Here is a 15,043-nt window from a genome sequence, read left to right as displayed (position 1 = left end):
GAGCCACCGGCCAGAGCCACGAGATGGCACGGGGCTGTGCGTGCACAAGAGGTGCCGGGGGCTGCTGCTGGCCGAGGCGAGGAGGGGTTTGGGGAGGGAGTGCCACGGAGGCAGCACCGCAGGACAGAGCGGCTCGTGGCCACGTTTATGCTGACGTTCGCAGAACGTGACCCAGGCTCTTGCTAGCTTCAGCCTCCGCTGCGCCCAGGCTGAGTTACGGGAAGGGACACGCAGGAAGGCAGCTGCTCGGAGACATTTGTCACACACAGGAGGAGCGGCGAACAGCTGGGGCAAGGCAGCAGGCGAAGCAGGGGACGGGACATCGCCCTCGGCTCCCCACGAAGCCACAACGTCCCTGCCAGGCAGGGCTGGCCAGACCCCTGCAGGAGGACGGCTGTACACCGCCAGCAGACGCCTCCCCAAAAGATAAGCTGGCTCGCACGTTTTGGGCTCAGTGCTGCACTAACAGCTGTCCTCACGCCTGTGACCGAAGCAGAACAGAACCGAAGTAGCAGGCTGTGCTCTTCCCCGTCACGGCTGTTGTCAGCAACAGGGAACCCTGACACTGAGCTGGGGAAAACCAAAGCAACAACCAACAAGAGCCAGCAGTGCTGACTGCGTCCCGGGCAGGGAGGCGAGCAACACCCCCCCGCCGATGGGAACTGCTGGCAAACCGTCGCTAGCTCGCTGCCTCGAGTCACACGTGCCACCAACAGCTTCCAAAAGCCCGCAGGGCAAGCAGTCACAGCAACGGACACCTCAAAGCAGTTTTTATTCGGCTAGAGTAAGCGCCGAGACGTTTAACTTTCCCGCAGCTAAGAGGAAGATTTCCTGCTACCCATCACCATCTTCTGTTTGCCAAGCAGAGCCCTGCGCCACCGGGAAGGAGCCACGCACACGGACCCGACTTTGCCGGAAGATCCCGGGGACACCTCCCAGCCTTTAAACCCTGCTCGCGGGGCCCCTGAAAGCCCCCGCGTGCTGCTTGTCGTGTGTGTGAGCAGTGCCTCGCAGCCAGGGAGCGCCCGCACCGCCCGCCGCCGCACCGGACCTGCACCAGTGACCAGCAGCGGCAGATTTCAGACTTCTTACTCTGCTGGGAGCTTGAGCAGCCCCAGTCAATGCCTTCCTCCCACTTCTCTATTCCCAGACAGACAACTCAGATGGTATCTTCAAGTGCGTTCAGTTAAAAGGAAGCTCAGATATTATCTGCCCAACTATTTCGGAGGCCTCAGAGATCATTTTTTCCCTGTAATTAGGAGCGCTGCACTCAGAAGTGCCACTTTCCTGGCTGCTGGCAGCGCACAGACACATTGGGATAAAAACATCCAGCAACAAGTAGGAGGGAACTCCCAACACCACCTGTGGACAGCTCCACTGCGCTGCCTCCACGTTAAGCACCGCTCCCGGCCTCAGAAAAGGACGCCGGGGATCACCAGGGGTACAGCATGGATCCCGCACAAAAAACCATCTGCATCACCCGGGAGGGAACCAGGGGAGAGCAAAGCAGGGCGCAAAGGGGCTTGGAGCAAGGGGCCAGACCTGAACCAGGCTTGACAGTGTGCACTGTTCCCTCGCCAGCAGCCTGGGAAGCTGTGACCGTGATGAATGTTAAATTCCACGCGGGTTAGGAAAAAGGGAGGGAGGGGACAGCTTTATGGAGGGAAGAGTTACCAAGACACCGCTTCTGGCTCAAGAAGCACTTCGTGACAGATGCCAGGACAGCACTCGGGGCGAGGACGACTTGCATTCCTCTCTGGGTATCTTCTCCTGCTGTAATTGGAAAGGGCACATAGGCTAAATATACAGCTGCACCAGGGCAGGGCAAAGGGCCGTTGTTCTTAAGGGCATTCAGTTTAACCCGTCTCTGACTTTACTCGAGTTTCCACTGCGCAGCCAGCCCCTCAAAAGCGTACAAGTACCTCCTGATTTGGCCTGGAAATAGAGCTAGGGAGTATCACAACCCCAGTGTTGTATGTTTAAGGGAATGTAAGTGAAAGCCAGTGCCGAAATCCACAGGAAGCTAAACCACAAAAGTTAAAAAGTTTGGGGTTAAGAGCTCTGTATGTACAAAAGCTAGAAAAATGCATATTCTGAAGGCAAGCACGACAGGCATGTGTACGTCCATGCATATGGATGCTTTATCAGCTTCCAAGATCTGGCAAAAAAAAAAAAAAAAAAGGAAGAACTCAAGACCGCAAGGTAAAGTCAGTATTTTCACCCCAGATTTCTCTTTCGTAAGGAAAGCTCCATAACTTCAGGCAAACCAGCAAGGTAACTGAAACAAGACAGCGGCGCTACGCGGGGGGCATTTCAGCAGAAACCGTCCTGCAGGGGCGCGAGGCAGGACCCGGGCTGGAGAAGCAGCCGGAGGAGACGAGATCAAAGCAGTGCTCTGAGAAACCAGAGCGATTTTTGGCTGGCTGGTGCCAGAGCCACCGCTCAGGGCAGCAGCCCAGTCCCTGTGGCACCGCACCGGGATTCGAGGGGCGCCGATTGCTGGGAGGAGGTGGGGTTGGACCATGCCACAGATTTTCACTAAATGTGATCCGGGGCTCTCTAGGACTGGCTTATACGGGCCTCCAACTAGTTTACATGTGAAAGCTGATTTTTCTTTTGTTTTAAAACTGATCTGGGTCTTGTAACCAAAACACAAGTCCTCAAGTGTAATAAAACGAGCCCGGACTGCCTTTTCCTTCCCAAGACCGTCCCCCAGCCGTCCCCACCCGTGAAAGGCACAAACCGTTTCTGGCAAACAGAACTGATTGAAAGGGCTGTCTGAGGAAGCGTTTGGAGGATGCTCTGGAAGCTCCAGGCGGGAAGCACACTTGAGATGCCTGAAGCCAGACAGAAAGCACACAGCAGAAGGATGCTTCCTAAAAGCAAGGACTTCAAGGCATTGGATTAGGAGTGCATTTCTCACCGGGCAGATTTTTTCCCAGCTAACGCCAAAGGAAACGCACGAGAGCAGCTGGTGTGACAGCCACCACCGTGTGTCCTGTCTCTCAGCGTCCTTCACCATCCACCAGTTGTTTTGGATCTAATTCACACCAGCTAACGACCTTTAACAGAGGTTACCAGCTCTGGGGGGGGCACAGATTTTTATCTAGGGTGCTCTTTGTGAAGTCAGCTGACACCAATGCACCATCTTTCCTTCCGCCCCATGCTCCAAAAGGGACAAAATCCTTTATGAGACCCCAACAGCACCTGAAAATTTCAGCTGAAACCCAGAAAAATCCTTCCTTCCTAAGCTGCTCTGCTGCGCTTCGCAGGAGACGTTCCCTTCAGATGGAGTTATGAGCGCCAAAACAAATGAGGCTAAAAAGATTTGCGTCTCTTGCCTGAATTCTTAATTGAATTAAAGGCTGAGCAACCCCCCTTATGAGGCTTCAGAGAATCAACACGGAAGAGAAGCGATGAATCCTGATCAGAGATGAAGCTTCCACTGGACATTTTCTCTTACTAAGTAATAAGGAATCTACGTGGAAAAGAGAAAGACCCCGAGGGATAAACTCTTGTCCAGCGAGGCAAGAAATCTCACTGCAGCTTCTCCTGGCTCGGCCCTCTGAGCACGTTACACGCGGGGAGAGACACGGAGAGGAGCGAGAGGTCAGCCTAGGCGCATCCTTCTGGCCAAGGCCTCTCGCCCTCAGCCTGGCCACCTGTGCTCTTTTATCCAAAAAAAGTACAAAGCCCCTTCTGTCAGATCAGCGAGCAGAAGCCGTTAGTGGGGTGAGGGAGATTGGCAGAGCAGTCCTGCAAAATCTTCCTTGGGAAACCGAACCATACCTCACGTAACAGGAAACCCCCCCGAGGCTTCAGCCCCGGTGGCACCCCTGAGCCGGGCCTGGGGCCTTGCAGCAGGCTGGCTGCCGAGACCCCTCGCGCACATTTTGGCCATGCAGTGACACAGCAGAGCGGGTTTTAATTATTACTGTTATTGTAGATCACCAGAACAGCCCCGTGCACCAAGAAGTGCAGTCAGGCTGCCCCAGGACACGTCAGCACAGCAGCTGCCAGGCAAGCATTAGCTTTGCCAATGGTATCGCAGCAGGCACCGAAGCACATGGGAGCACCTGGGAGCAGGCAGTTTGCACGGGTGAAGGAGCACGCCTGCGTATTCTGGCACGAGGAACAAAGCCCCCCGGTGTGCAGGCACCAAAACCCCGCCTGAGAAGAGAAAACCTCGCTGAGGTTCCATATTCATCAAAACGTGGCTTTGCTGAACGGCCTCACGGACAGGCGGCCGCATTCCAAGGGTTTATCATCAACTTCTGGGTATTCCACAGAATTCCTCAGATAATGAAATATTTCAAGAGGGTCCTTGGCGGTGTTTATTAAGCTATGTCATCTCCCATAGGCTGAGCTCACAGCACCAGGCGAGGGCTGGAAGGCGAGGCTCAAGCCCCCTCCAGGCCAGGAGCCTGACGGCCGGGCACAAAACCTGCTGCTGCTACCGGAGGGACGTAAAGCAGGAACAGCCGATACTATGGGGACACACGGAGCACAGCAAGCCACGCCAGCAAAAAGACAGTTTTCAGCACTTCAGTTACATCTGCAGCACCATTCCTATCCTCTGTGGCGGCGTAACTAAGGGCTAGCACGTTCTGTTTAGAAACATCGCGCTGTTCCATCAGTTTCAGCACCCCACCCTACAACCTCAGGCCAAGGCATTAAGATGTAACTTCATGGAGTTGCTCGGCCCCGATTTATTACTCGGCTCGTAAGGCTGCCACAGCTCTTCATTTAAATATCTTTACCACGGAGTGATTTAAGCAGAGCAGCCAGGGCATCAGCCACGGACTCGCAACTTTCGATGTTTCTCACGAAAACTGTTCTAAACACTTCCCAGCAGAACGCGGTACGAGCCAAGTTAACCATCAAGCATAAAATGGAAAAGCTGCAAAACGAAGCAGCGCTGCTCCCAGGCCACGGAGGCAGAGACAGCTGCCGAGGGAGGAATTAACTCCCTGAAGGTCTGCGGCTTCCAGCGGGGCAGCGCGCATCCCTGCACCCGCGGAAATTCACGTGTTGCCAAAAGACATCCAACAGAATCTCTTCGTGCAGGTGCACGTTTTATACAGGTACCTTCTCCCCTTCCTAGAGAGCAGAGGGCGAAGGCAGAACTCCCTGCTCTTCACAGAAGCCTCCCGGCCGTGCCAGCAGGTCCGAAAGCTGCAGACCGGCGACGGCACAGGCTCACGGAGGCAGGACCCAGCCTAGCAGGTTGTTTCTCAGCTGCTCCGGTGCAAGAAGAGTGATTTAAATGAAAAAAAGCAGATTAGCACCTTAAAGAAAAGGAGCCACTAAGTCTGCATCACGTTCATGCAGCACTAATTCCACTTTCAGCTCTATTTTCTGATTTGTTTACCTGCACTACACAATTAAGAAATTCCCCTCGGCTGGTTTCGCCGTGGCTTCCACGGCTGCAGCTGCCCAGGACTGGGGGAGGCCCGCCAGCAGGGAGGGCTCCGGCTGCCCTCCACACCCTGCTCTGGTATTGGGAAGTCAAGAGCCAAGTTAAATTATTTCAAGGCCAGGCCGTTCACCCAACCCCTCTGTAAGAAGTATTACTGGGATTTAGGTGCCTTTTTAAACAACCCGCCCCATCCACACATCCTGCTGCCGCCAGCGCCCAGACCTCACGGGACAGAAAGGCCAAAGGGCTGAAAAAACCTGCTTGCCAGAGGAAGGCCTGGTTTTAAACCCATTTCTGACAAATTTCAGCTTAAATCAAGTCCAAGCTTTCATTTGGCAGCACGCACACGCTTAACGTGCTGTTCTGGAGAGCCCCGAGTTCTCCTGCTGGCGGTGAGCCCGAGGGATACCTGACAGAACAGGAGCGTGCCGACGTGCTCAGCCACCAGACAAGCTGCTTAAACCAGGGACCCAAGGTGAAGGCAGAGCGCTTGCAGGAAAAAGGGGAGGCAGAGGCAGCAGCAGCAAGAACAAGAAAAGGAAAGCGAATGTTTTTTCTCCCCGAAGGAGCCAGAGTCCTCACGGAGTAGGAGATCCGCACCAGCTAACTCGCTCGCTCTGCCCCTGGCTGCCAGGTTTTGCCTGTGCAGAAAATCCGGTCATTTCTCCCTGCAGCCCAGATCTACCTGGTACGGGTGGGAAACGAGACTTGCATGTTTTTGAGAGGAAACACACAACACCGTACTTCAGATTGCATTTGTCTTGGGTTGCAGCTGCAGCTTTTGCCTGGACCCCCAAGGATGGCAGCTCCCCGTGTGACGTGCCTGCTGCCTGCAGGGCACCCCGGCACGGGCTCAGGTCGGCACGAGGATGGGAGGAGGGCAACAGAGAGGGCAACAGCTGTGTCCTCGTCCTGACTCGAGCAGATTAAAACATGGATTTAAGATGTGGAGAGAAAAAAAATGGGATGAGACAACCGGACAGATCGTGTCCTGCCTTCTTTCCCAGCGTAAAGCATCGAAGTGAACCGCAGGGTAACTCACCTGCTCAGGCTGCAGGAATCCCAGGAATGGGGGCAAAGTCATTAAAGCACCAATGTTTGCCCTGGGAAAACAGAGCTGGATGCCATTCTGAGGAAACGAGGAGAATTAAACCTGCACTCACCTATGGTTTTTTTCCAGCTCATGCCTCTGCAAGCCAAGCACTGTCTTTTCTGGCTCACCATACGAGCTTTAGATACCCCAAAACCCCTCTGCCCTCCACGCCCGCGTTCCTCAGCCACGTCAGGCATACTGAGACTCTCAACCCTTTGCAAAGGCAGTGCCTCTGCGCCCTGCTTCCAACCCTCTGAGCAGCGCCCTTCCCCAGGCTGAGGGACCCCACAGTGCCCCCGAGAGCTCCTAACAGCAAACGCATTTCTCCCTAACCTCCCTGTGCCTTTCCTTCTGAATGCACACACGTCGTCGTCATCCCCGAGTCCATCTGGGTTTAACTCTGCCCAGCGCTCACCTGATCTTCATTACGAAAGTGATGCCCAAATCCCAGTAGTTCGCTTAGGAGGACATCCCGTCCCCAGCGCACTGCACACCGTGGACCCTCCTCCCCACTGCTCACACATCCCCGTTCCCGTGGCTTACAACTGCGTAAAGCTGAAAAACTTTCTAGAAAAACTCGATGGCTCATTGCTATCACACGGCACAGGTAAACAAACAGTTCAGAGAACATAAGGGCGGTATGAAGAGAGATGCTCAAGCACCACAGGAAAAAAATGCAGCCTTGGAGTTGCCGAGAGGCTGTTAAGCTCTGAAGGTGCGTGCAGCTTGCCTTCATTTTATAATGCTGCAGCAGATGTGGGGAAACAATTAAACTGCTTATCACAGTATGGCCCATTCAGCTTCCAGAGCAGAGAGCAATTCCAATCCCCAGGTGGCAAACACAGCAATTAGGTACTCAATTACCTGCACCAAAGCTTCTCTTTGCTTATGTTATCTCACTTCAGTGGTTATATAGCATTTCCTTGGCTTGCAGTCACAAAAAGACTGAGGGTTCAGGGAAGACCTGTAAGGTCCCAGGAGATCTGGCCAGTCCTGCAGGACCACGCCGTGCCACGTGGACGATGCAGAGCGATCCAGTTCTGACCTCCCAGTCATTCAGCGTGACTGGTTGCAAAGCCTGGCCACAACTTCTATTTCTTCACCTGGAAGGAGCAGACTCAGCGAAATAACCAAACATAAGAAATCGTTTACAGGGCAGCCAGGACGAGCCTCCAGCTTCCCAAAAGCCCACCTCCAAGGAGGAAATCAGGACTGATACTTGAGCCTTTTCTGGGTTTAATACAGAAAAATGTGTTTTTAGCAGCTTAGTTCACATTTTAAAAGCAGAGAAAATGACCCAGCTTACCAGCTGTGGTCCCCACAAACTCCTACCCCGACCAGGGCAGGGCACCACCGTGCTCTGCCTGCACCGCAGCCGCCACCAGCCTGGGCAGGACGCCCTGACCGACAGCGTGAGGGTTTTGGGTAAGGCAGGCGATGGTTTCCAACACGGCAGCTCATTCCCCAGCCTCCCTGAAGCACGTTCTCCCAGCTCTGCAGCCCCTTTCTGCCAGACCCCTGCTCACCCACCTGGTGCTTTTCAAATAGAGGCACGCAACAGAGCAGGAAAATGCTGCAGGAGTTGGGAAGCAGCTGTAGAGGGAAGCGTGCTACAGAGACTAAGATGCAGTTTGGGGACTTCCCGTGTATAACCCAAGCTCACTTGTCCTCCAAAGGCCTCCAGCACCCTGTTGCAGCAAAGCGCAGAGCAAACAAAACCACATTACTGAACCGAAGCGCCCTGCACACACACACAAGAGGAAAAGGTTTGTGACAGATAGCAGCAGAGCCTCCCGCAGCGGGGCAGCAGCGGAAGACAGACTGCCCCTCACCGCCCCAAAACCTCACGGCAACCAACAAGTTTGCTCACTGCTCCATGCTGAGCCTAAAACCACCCTCTCTCCAACCCTTGCAGCGATGTACGGTGATGCTGCAGGTAACGCAAACAGTCCTTAACACATCAAGGCTGCAAATAATGAATTAGGAACCAGAATACCTGAGTGAAGGCTGCCTTGGGGCTGGTCACAGCAAGCACCGCAGTGCTCTGCCGTTTCCAGCTTTCTCTCCTCTCTCTGTTGGAGGCAGAAGTTCCTCACCATAAGCAAGCCGACGCAGCAGGAGACAGGACCCTGCTCCTGGTCTCCAGGTATCTTAAAGTCCAAAGAGCCCTGGGAGGCATTCAGATGCCTGCATCTTGATAAGACAGGGGCGGTTTTTGCTGGGATGGCCTCATCCCTTGCAACAGAAGGACAGCCCCACTGCAGAGCTGGGGGCACAAGCACGCCCAATGCCAGCCGTTAAGGTTGCCTTGTTTTCTCAAACACTCACGACTTAAGGCACTTCTCCCTTTAATTCCTGGAAATGGCTGAGCTGTTGGCACTGAAAACCTGAAAACAAGCCTGGGGCAGACACACAGCATGGGAAATTCCAGTGCTAGCAATTAAGTTCAAGAGTTAAATGCAACTCAAGCGCCAGGCAACCTCTGCAGCAGGTGGTTTGACCAGCACCACTTGCTGCTTTCCTGTTGAGCAAAAGCTACTGCAGCTGCTAAAGCAAGCTGCCCCCTGCAAAAGCATATCCCAGAGGCTTTGCAGCAACACCCAGAATTGTAAATCGATTCCAGATCAAACAAAAATAATTTGGGGAATTCCTGAGATAAGGAGCTCAGCCCAAGTCACAGCAGATTCCCAGTTGCAGAGGGACTTTGGAGCAGCCTGGGTGCATACTCCCCAGTCATTGCCTCCGCGCCGTGCCCCTTCCCGAAGCCTTCCCCTGGCAGTCCCTCCTGGAAGCAGCTCCCGGGGACCCTTTCTCACCGCCTGACCGCATCCAGCTGTGAGCCTGCCCAGCAGTCCCACCGAGGCAGCGGTGCAAACGGCAGCACTGCTCAAATTGCTGCCTTTGCTCCAGGACCTGAACTGCTTTTAAAACTGGGGTAGGAACTCCCAAATACAAACCCTGCCTAGGCAAGGTGCTGCTATCTGAAAAGAGTTTGAAAGTGACATTTTGCTCTTAAAAAGTTACGTTTCCAAGGTCTTTATGCCGTGCCACAGTACTGACCGCCCCCTTATTCTCCCTGCTTTTTTGTGGGAAAGCTATGTCTTTCTTACAACTGCTCTTTCACGAAAACAAGAAACAATCTGAAGAAGAACTGATAAGGCAACTCAGGGCAGACATGCCTTCATTTTTCAAACATATCAGCGATCTAAATCGGCAGCATTCCTAAGAATCCCACAGAACCATCAGCTTTCAAGAATACCAATTCACTGAGACTGGAGATGGACGCAACAGCATTATCCAGGCAGGCTGAAGTAGCCTAGCAAAACGCACAGGGAGTCACATAAGGAGAGGTCTAATCACATCGCCTCCCAGTCCGTGGCTTATTCTGGGTTTTCCAAGAATCAAGGCACAGAAGCGGAGGGGATCCGAAGCGCTCAGATAACACGCATTCTGACACAAGCACGTCAGCCAGAATGAAAGCTTAGAGGATGGGAAAAGCATCTGTAATGTCATTTGTGACAGCAGGTTTGTTCTGCTTGTAACACACGCTGCCAGCACGCAGGGCAAAGCAGCTTAGAGATCAACAGATAAAGGCTTTTCACCATTCAGGCTGTTATTTCATGTAAATCAGGCTGCCCCGCTGCTGAAAGACATCTCCATATCAAGTGCAGGGTGCTCAGAAAGCAGGAGCAGCAACTGCAGGGAAACAAGTTCAGAAAGTACTCACGCCGTGCCCGAATCCCTTCGGAGCACCCCGGGAGGTGCTGCCCTCTCTACCAGTGCAGTCTCGCAGCCTGGAGCTGCAGCGATCTTCTCACTTGCCAACACAGGTAACTCCCTGGAAGCATCACCGCCTCAAAATAGTTGGTTTTTTATTTTTATTTTTTCTGTCCACAGAAACAACTCCAGGCTCCTCAGAGGGATGAAGCCGCGTTTCGAAGAGCAACAGTGCAGCAAATTCAATTAACTCCTCGAGCCAGCCTTCGACTTCGGTGACGTGGCAGCACGATCCCACACGGCCCGTCCCCAGGACGCGGCACGTTATCTAGGAGGAGTGCTGCTGCCACCTCGCCGCGTGGTCCCGAGGGTCCCAGCCCCAGCAGGGAGAGTCCTGCTGGGCTGGGGCAGCCCAGAGCACACCGTGCCCCAGCAAAAACCCCACAGCTGCCCCCAGCAAAGGCTGGAGGGGTTGGTGTGGCCCCAGCTGGAGGCAAACAGTAGCTCCTCAGAGGAATGCGCCGCTCTGTCAGTCCGTTGTGATTGATAAGTGCATCTGCCAGTCCCCACCTGCTGTTCGCATTCCTGGCATTTCTTTCTGCAGCATTTTCTCTCCGAGGAGGGACCTGCTGCTTATCAACTGCTGCAGAGGAGATTTAAAGGAAGAGAAACAGGCCCCGGCTTCAACAAAATCAAGAGATTGCAGGCCCTGAGCGTGCCAAAGGGTTTTTCTTGTATCAGATGGGAAAACCTGCTGAAGGGGCTGGCTCAGGGAGCCCCCGCGGGTCCCTGCGGCCAGCTGGCGGTGCAGGCAGGGAGCCGGGCGCTCCCCTCAGGTCACTCCTGCTGCCACCAAGTGCCACCAGACGAAGCGGGGGGGGGGCAGGGAAGTCTCTCCCCCCTCCAGCCACTCACCCCAAAGTCATTTTCCATCCTGGCCAAGCACAGCCCGGCACAAAGCGGTGCTGAGCGTGAGACCGTGCCAAGCTGGAAAGGGCGAAGGCTTCGCGGCGCGGCCCGAGGCAGAGCACTGATGGGCAGGGACAGCCGGCCGGTGGGGGCAGCTGCGGGGCCGCCGCCAGGCCAAGAAATCACCTCACAGGCATCCCGGGGATGGAAGGGGCAGGAGTCCAGTTCTGGTTTCCAGCCGCGGACGCAGGCTGGAAGCTTCTCCTTCCCTTCACCTCCGCTTCACCACGGCCCGGTGGCTGAGGGTACCTCGGCTGCCAAGCCGTGACACTGAGGGGAACGGGAGCCTGCTTGTTCCTGGGGGAGGAAAAGCAGCTCCAAACGGCACAGCAAACCAACTGAGCATCTCAGAGCTCTCCAAGGTGTCCGAAATCTGACCTCCCCATCAAACTTGATCAGAATTAGCTGTTAGGATCATGACTGCAGCACGTGCCCCTGCTGAGGGCGTACCAGCCCGGCACTGCCTTGTTTCTGTGGTGGGGCCTTCAGACACCAGAGGGAACGCGACACGAGCTCTGAGGTGTCCCAGGCTCAGACAGACGGCCCCCAGCCAGAGCCCCCTCTCGCCAGGCGCTCTCTGGCCACGGTTCCCCACATTGCCAGGTTTGCTCCCACAGAAGAGCCAAAGCCAGCCTCCGCGGAGGGGTGGAAGCCGAGCCAGGTCAGCATACGACGAGCTGCCTAACGGGGGCAGCTATCCTCCAGGTTTATGGCTCTTGGAGGAAATTTAAACAGGAACTTTCTGTAAATTAACTGTCCATAAAATGAGCTTGTTTTCTCAGTGCACCAGAAGGTCAGGAAAGGGCTGCTCAGCCTCACAGCCCCGGGATGCAGAAAGCAGCCTCTGAAGGCGCCGTTTTCCTTCCAAAGCACCAGAACACGGATCCAGCCAGCGCAGTAGAAAGCAGTCAAAGTCATTCTCTATTCACAGCAAACTAATCATTTGTTTTTCCCCTAAAGTACCCATGCAATCCAGATGTCTAAGTAGCCTTTGTCGTGGCCTTTGTCCCAGAAAGTGAAATACACGATGGGCCCAGAAAGTCATCCCCAGCTCTACTCACCCAAGTCTTTGCGAGGCTGCTTTATTCTGCGGGAGTAACAAACACACCGATTTCAGCTCCTTCCAGGTCTGGAAGCTGCAGGCGGTAAGGTGGTTACGGGAACTTTCCCCCAGCCTTTCGGGCTTCCTCTTCCTGTTGATAAAAATGCACTTGACGGGTTCCCAGTTTGGGAGGAAGGAGTATGGGGAAAGCGGGCTGAGGTCAGTGCAGCAAACCTGGGAAATGCCGCAGGGGAAAAGCTTTCTGAAAAACCTACGGAAAATTTTGGAAGTCAAAAATAGAGTTTGGGAAATTCACCCTGTCCAGCAGCACAACTCTTCCAGGGATATTTTAAGCATTACTACAGTTGCATTCCAGTCCCTGAGTATATTTTCTATAAATAAGTATTTTAAGTCACTTTGTTTCAAAACTTATTATATTAGGCAACTGCAATGCAATGCTTCACGTTTTAGACCTGTGGACTGCCCCTGCCAAATCTGCTCCTGATTTTTAAAGCTGTGCTGTGTTACCTAGGTTATAACATAGGCTCACCTCTTTTTTTTCCCCAGGTGCTTGTCTAAAAACATTTATTATGCGCTGTAATGTTAGGACTCCACTGATACATCAAGCCTGAGTTCTGTGGATTAACACAACCTCGTTCACAAAGCAACAACATGGTTTTATTTTCAGCTCTAGTCTTTGTCCTTTTTTACGGGCTGATAAGCACAAGCAAATACCCCAGTAACTGCACGCAGAGAAACCCTCTCCAGAACTAGGTATTCCTCCTGTTGATGAAGCCGGAGAACACACAACCAGCAGCACAAGTACCGCACCGCAGGCACGACAAACCTCCTCTGACGTCTCTTCTCCTCCAAAGACATGGAGGAGCTATGTACAGCTGCAAAAATGCATCGCCCCGCAGCCTGACCCGGGTGCCCCGCCTGCAGACAGGGAGCTGGGAGGGGAAATGTGCTTCCCTGCCCCTCCAGCAAACCACTGCCAAGGGCTTGCGTAAAGGCAGGCGCGGAGCCGCACGCCTGCTGCACCGCGTCCATGTGGACCCCAAGCCCCCTGCCCCACGGGAGAACCCAGGGTGCTCTGAGCACTGGGGAGCAGCTCAGAAGGCTCTGCCCTGGGAGCTCTCATCCCCTTCAGGACACCAACAAAACACAGCTTAACCTTCAGGGTGTGGATGCCCACAGATGCTTTACAGCACACAAATATTAACATTTGCAAATAAGTCCAGGCCTGCTTAATCCAAAACACACGCAGCACACACGTCTCTGGCCAAGCATGTGTTTTCTTCGGAGGTCAGACCAGACACCCCGAGCCCAGTCCTTTACCTGCTTTTGAAAGCCACGTTCAAGCCAACTGAACTGCAATGAACCAAGCTGAAAGAGCAGCCCTCACCAGAACTCCTGCTCTCCCCTGCTTGCTCCTGAAAGGGAAGAAAACACCCCAGTGTACTGAATTCACCTCCAGGAGCCTGCTGCGGGAATGCAGAGGGCATGCCCACAGTCAAATACATTAAATACACCCCACCAACTGTCATCTTCACCAGGCTGAGAGACCGAGGCACATCAGCTTGTTTCGGCAGCACCGCAAGCACAAGGAGGCAAAGCCAACGTGGGTGAGTTGTCTTCGGTGCAGGGCACCCCGCGGCCAGGGCAGGGGACCAGCAAGGGCACCTGTAGGGAGCGACCGGAGCCGCAACGTGGCACCGCAACGGGACTGCCCCAGGGGCACAGCAACGCCAGCTTTGGGCGTGGAGGCAGCAGAGCCGAAAACAAAGAGCAAGCAGCGGTGAGGTGCTGTTATTTGGGAGCACGGGGGGAGCAAGGAAAGGTCAGGGCAGTGGAAAGGTTGCTCCCTGCGGGAGCGTGTCAGGGCGGCGTGCCGTGGGATGGCAGGCCGGGACAGACGAGCACCCCGACACGGCGAAGGGACCACCACAACTGCCAGCTGTACGTGCCACCACGACGTGAGCACACTGTGCTTTTAATAGCTTCCAGCACTGAGACAGGCTCAGGAGCTTAAAGCTTGAAGAGCAGCACGTGAGGCACGCCTGCAATCGCAGGGACTGCCCTCACCAACGCCAGGGAGCAGGGACCGGGACCAAGAGTGGGACCAACCTAAATCCTCCCTGTCAGCCTCGGGGGCCGAGAGCACCAGGTCACCCTGTTTTCCTGGGATTTTCAGAGTTTAAGTTTGTTTTCTGATCGGCGAGTAACAGTAGAACACTATAAAAAACCAACGCGCTGGCCTGAGTGGCTCCAGAGGCTAAAATAAACACGCCGAGCCCTGTTTGTGATAGAGTAAAAATAGCTCGTTTCTCATCCCTTCCCAGGACCTCTGCCTTGCATGCAAAAGCTTCACAGGTTAACCAGAAAAATACCTTAACTGTAAATGTCAGCGGATGCGGAGGGAATGTTTCAGTTTGAGCTTTGTGCCATTTTTGCAGGAGTTCAGAAGGGTGGCGAGCGGACGGCACCTGCGAAGCTCCTCTTGCGCACAGGGCTGGAGGCCACACGGCGCCGATTCCCTTTAATAGAAGCTCCCATCCTTCTAAAAAAAACCTCATTGGAATTACATCTTGTGCTCTTTCTTAGCTGAATACTTTTTAAATGACACTTACTCCAAAGAGCATTAGCTACCAAATCTAGCACTGAGCTGTGCTGCAGTCGTGACGGGCTCTGGAAGGCAGCGCGAGCGCAACAAACTGTACTCCAAAAGGGCCCACGGCAGCTCTGGCTCTCCCAAAGCAGCATTGTTTCCTACCAACTTCTGCTAAATTCACTTTTTTTT

The 15,043-nt window shown here is 54.2% G+C and overlaps 1 protein-coding gene across 4 annotated transcripts in view; it reads right to left on the bottom strand.

Annotated features, from left to right (window-relative positions):
* Positions 1 to 14,654, bottom strand: part of DAG1 (dystroglycan 1) — a 31,519-nt gene extending 16,865 nt beyond the window's left edge. Inside the window, exon 1 of one of the 4 annotated variants that reach the window (XM_035338147.1) lies at positions 14,634 to 14,654. The gene's annotated coding sequence lies outside the window, so the exon portion shown is untranslated. Of the gene's footprint in view, positions 1 to 1,674; positions 1,774 to 6,461; positions 6,502 to 10,239; positions 10,723 to 14,633 lie in introns of those variants that run through there. The other 3 variants (XM_035338144.1, XM_035338146.1, XM_035338145.1) reach the window with 3 other exon arrangements.
* Positions 14,655 to 15,043: the final 389 nt, after the last annotated feature.

The sequence above is a fragment of the Oxyura jamaicensis genome, chromosome 12 (assembly GCF_011077185.1).
Source record: "Oxyura jamaicensis isolate SHBP4307 breed ruddy duck chromosome 12, BPBGC_Ojam_1.0, whole genome shotgun sequence".
Lineage (NCBI taxonomy): Eukaryota > Metazoa > Chordata > Aves > Anseriformes > Anatidae > Oxyura > Oxyura jamaicensis.
Note: the sequence above shows the minus strand (reverse complement) of the source record. Positions and strands in the feature narration are given on the sequence as shown.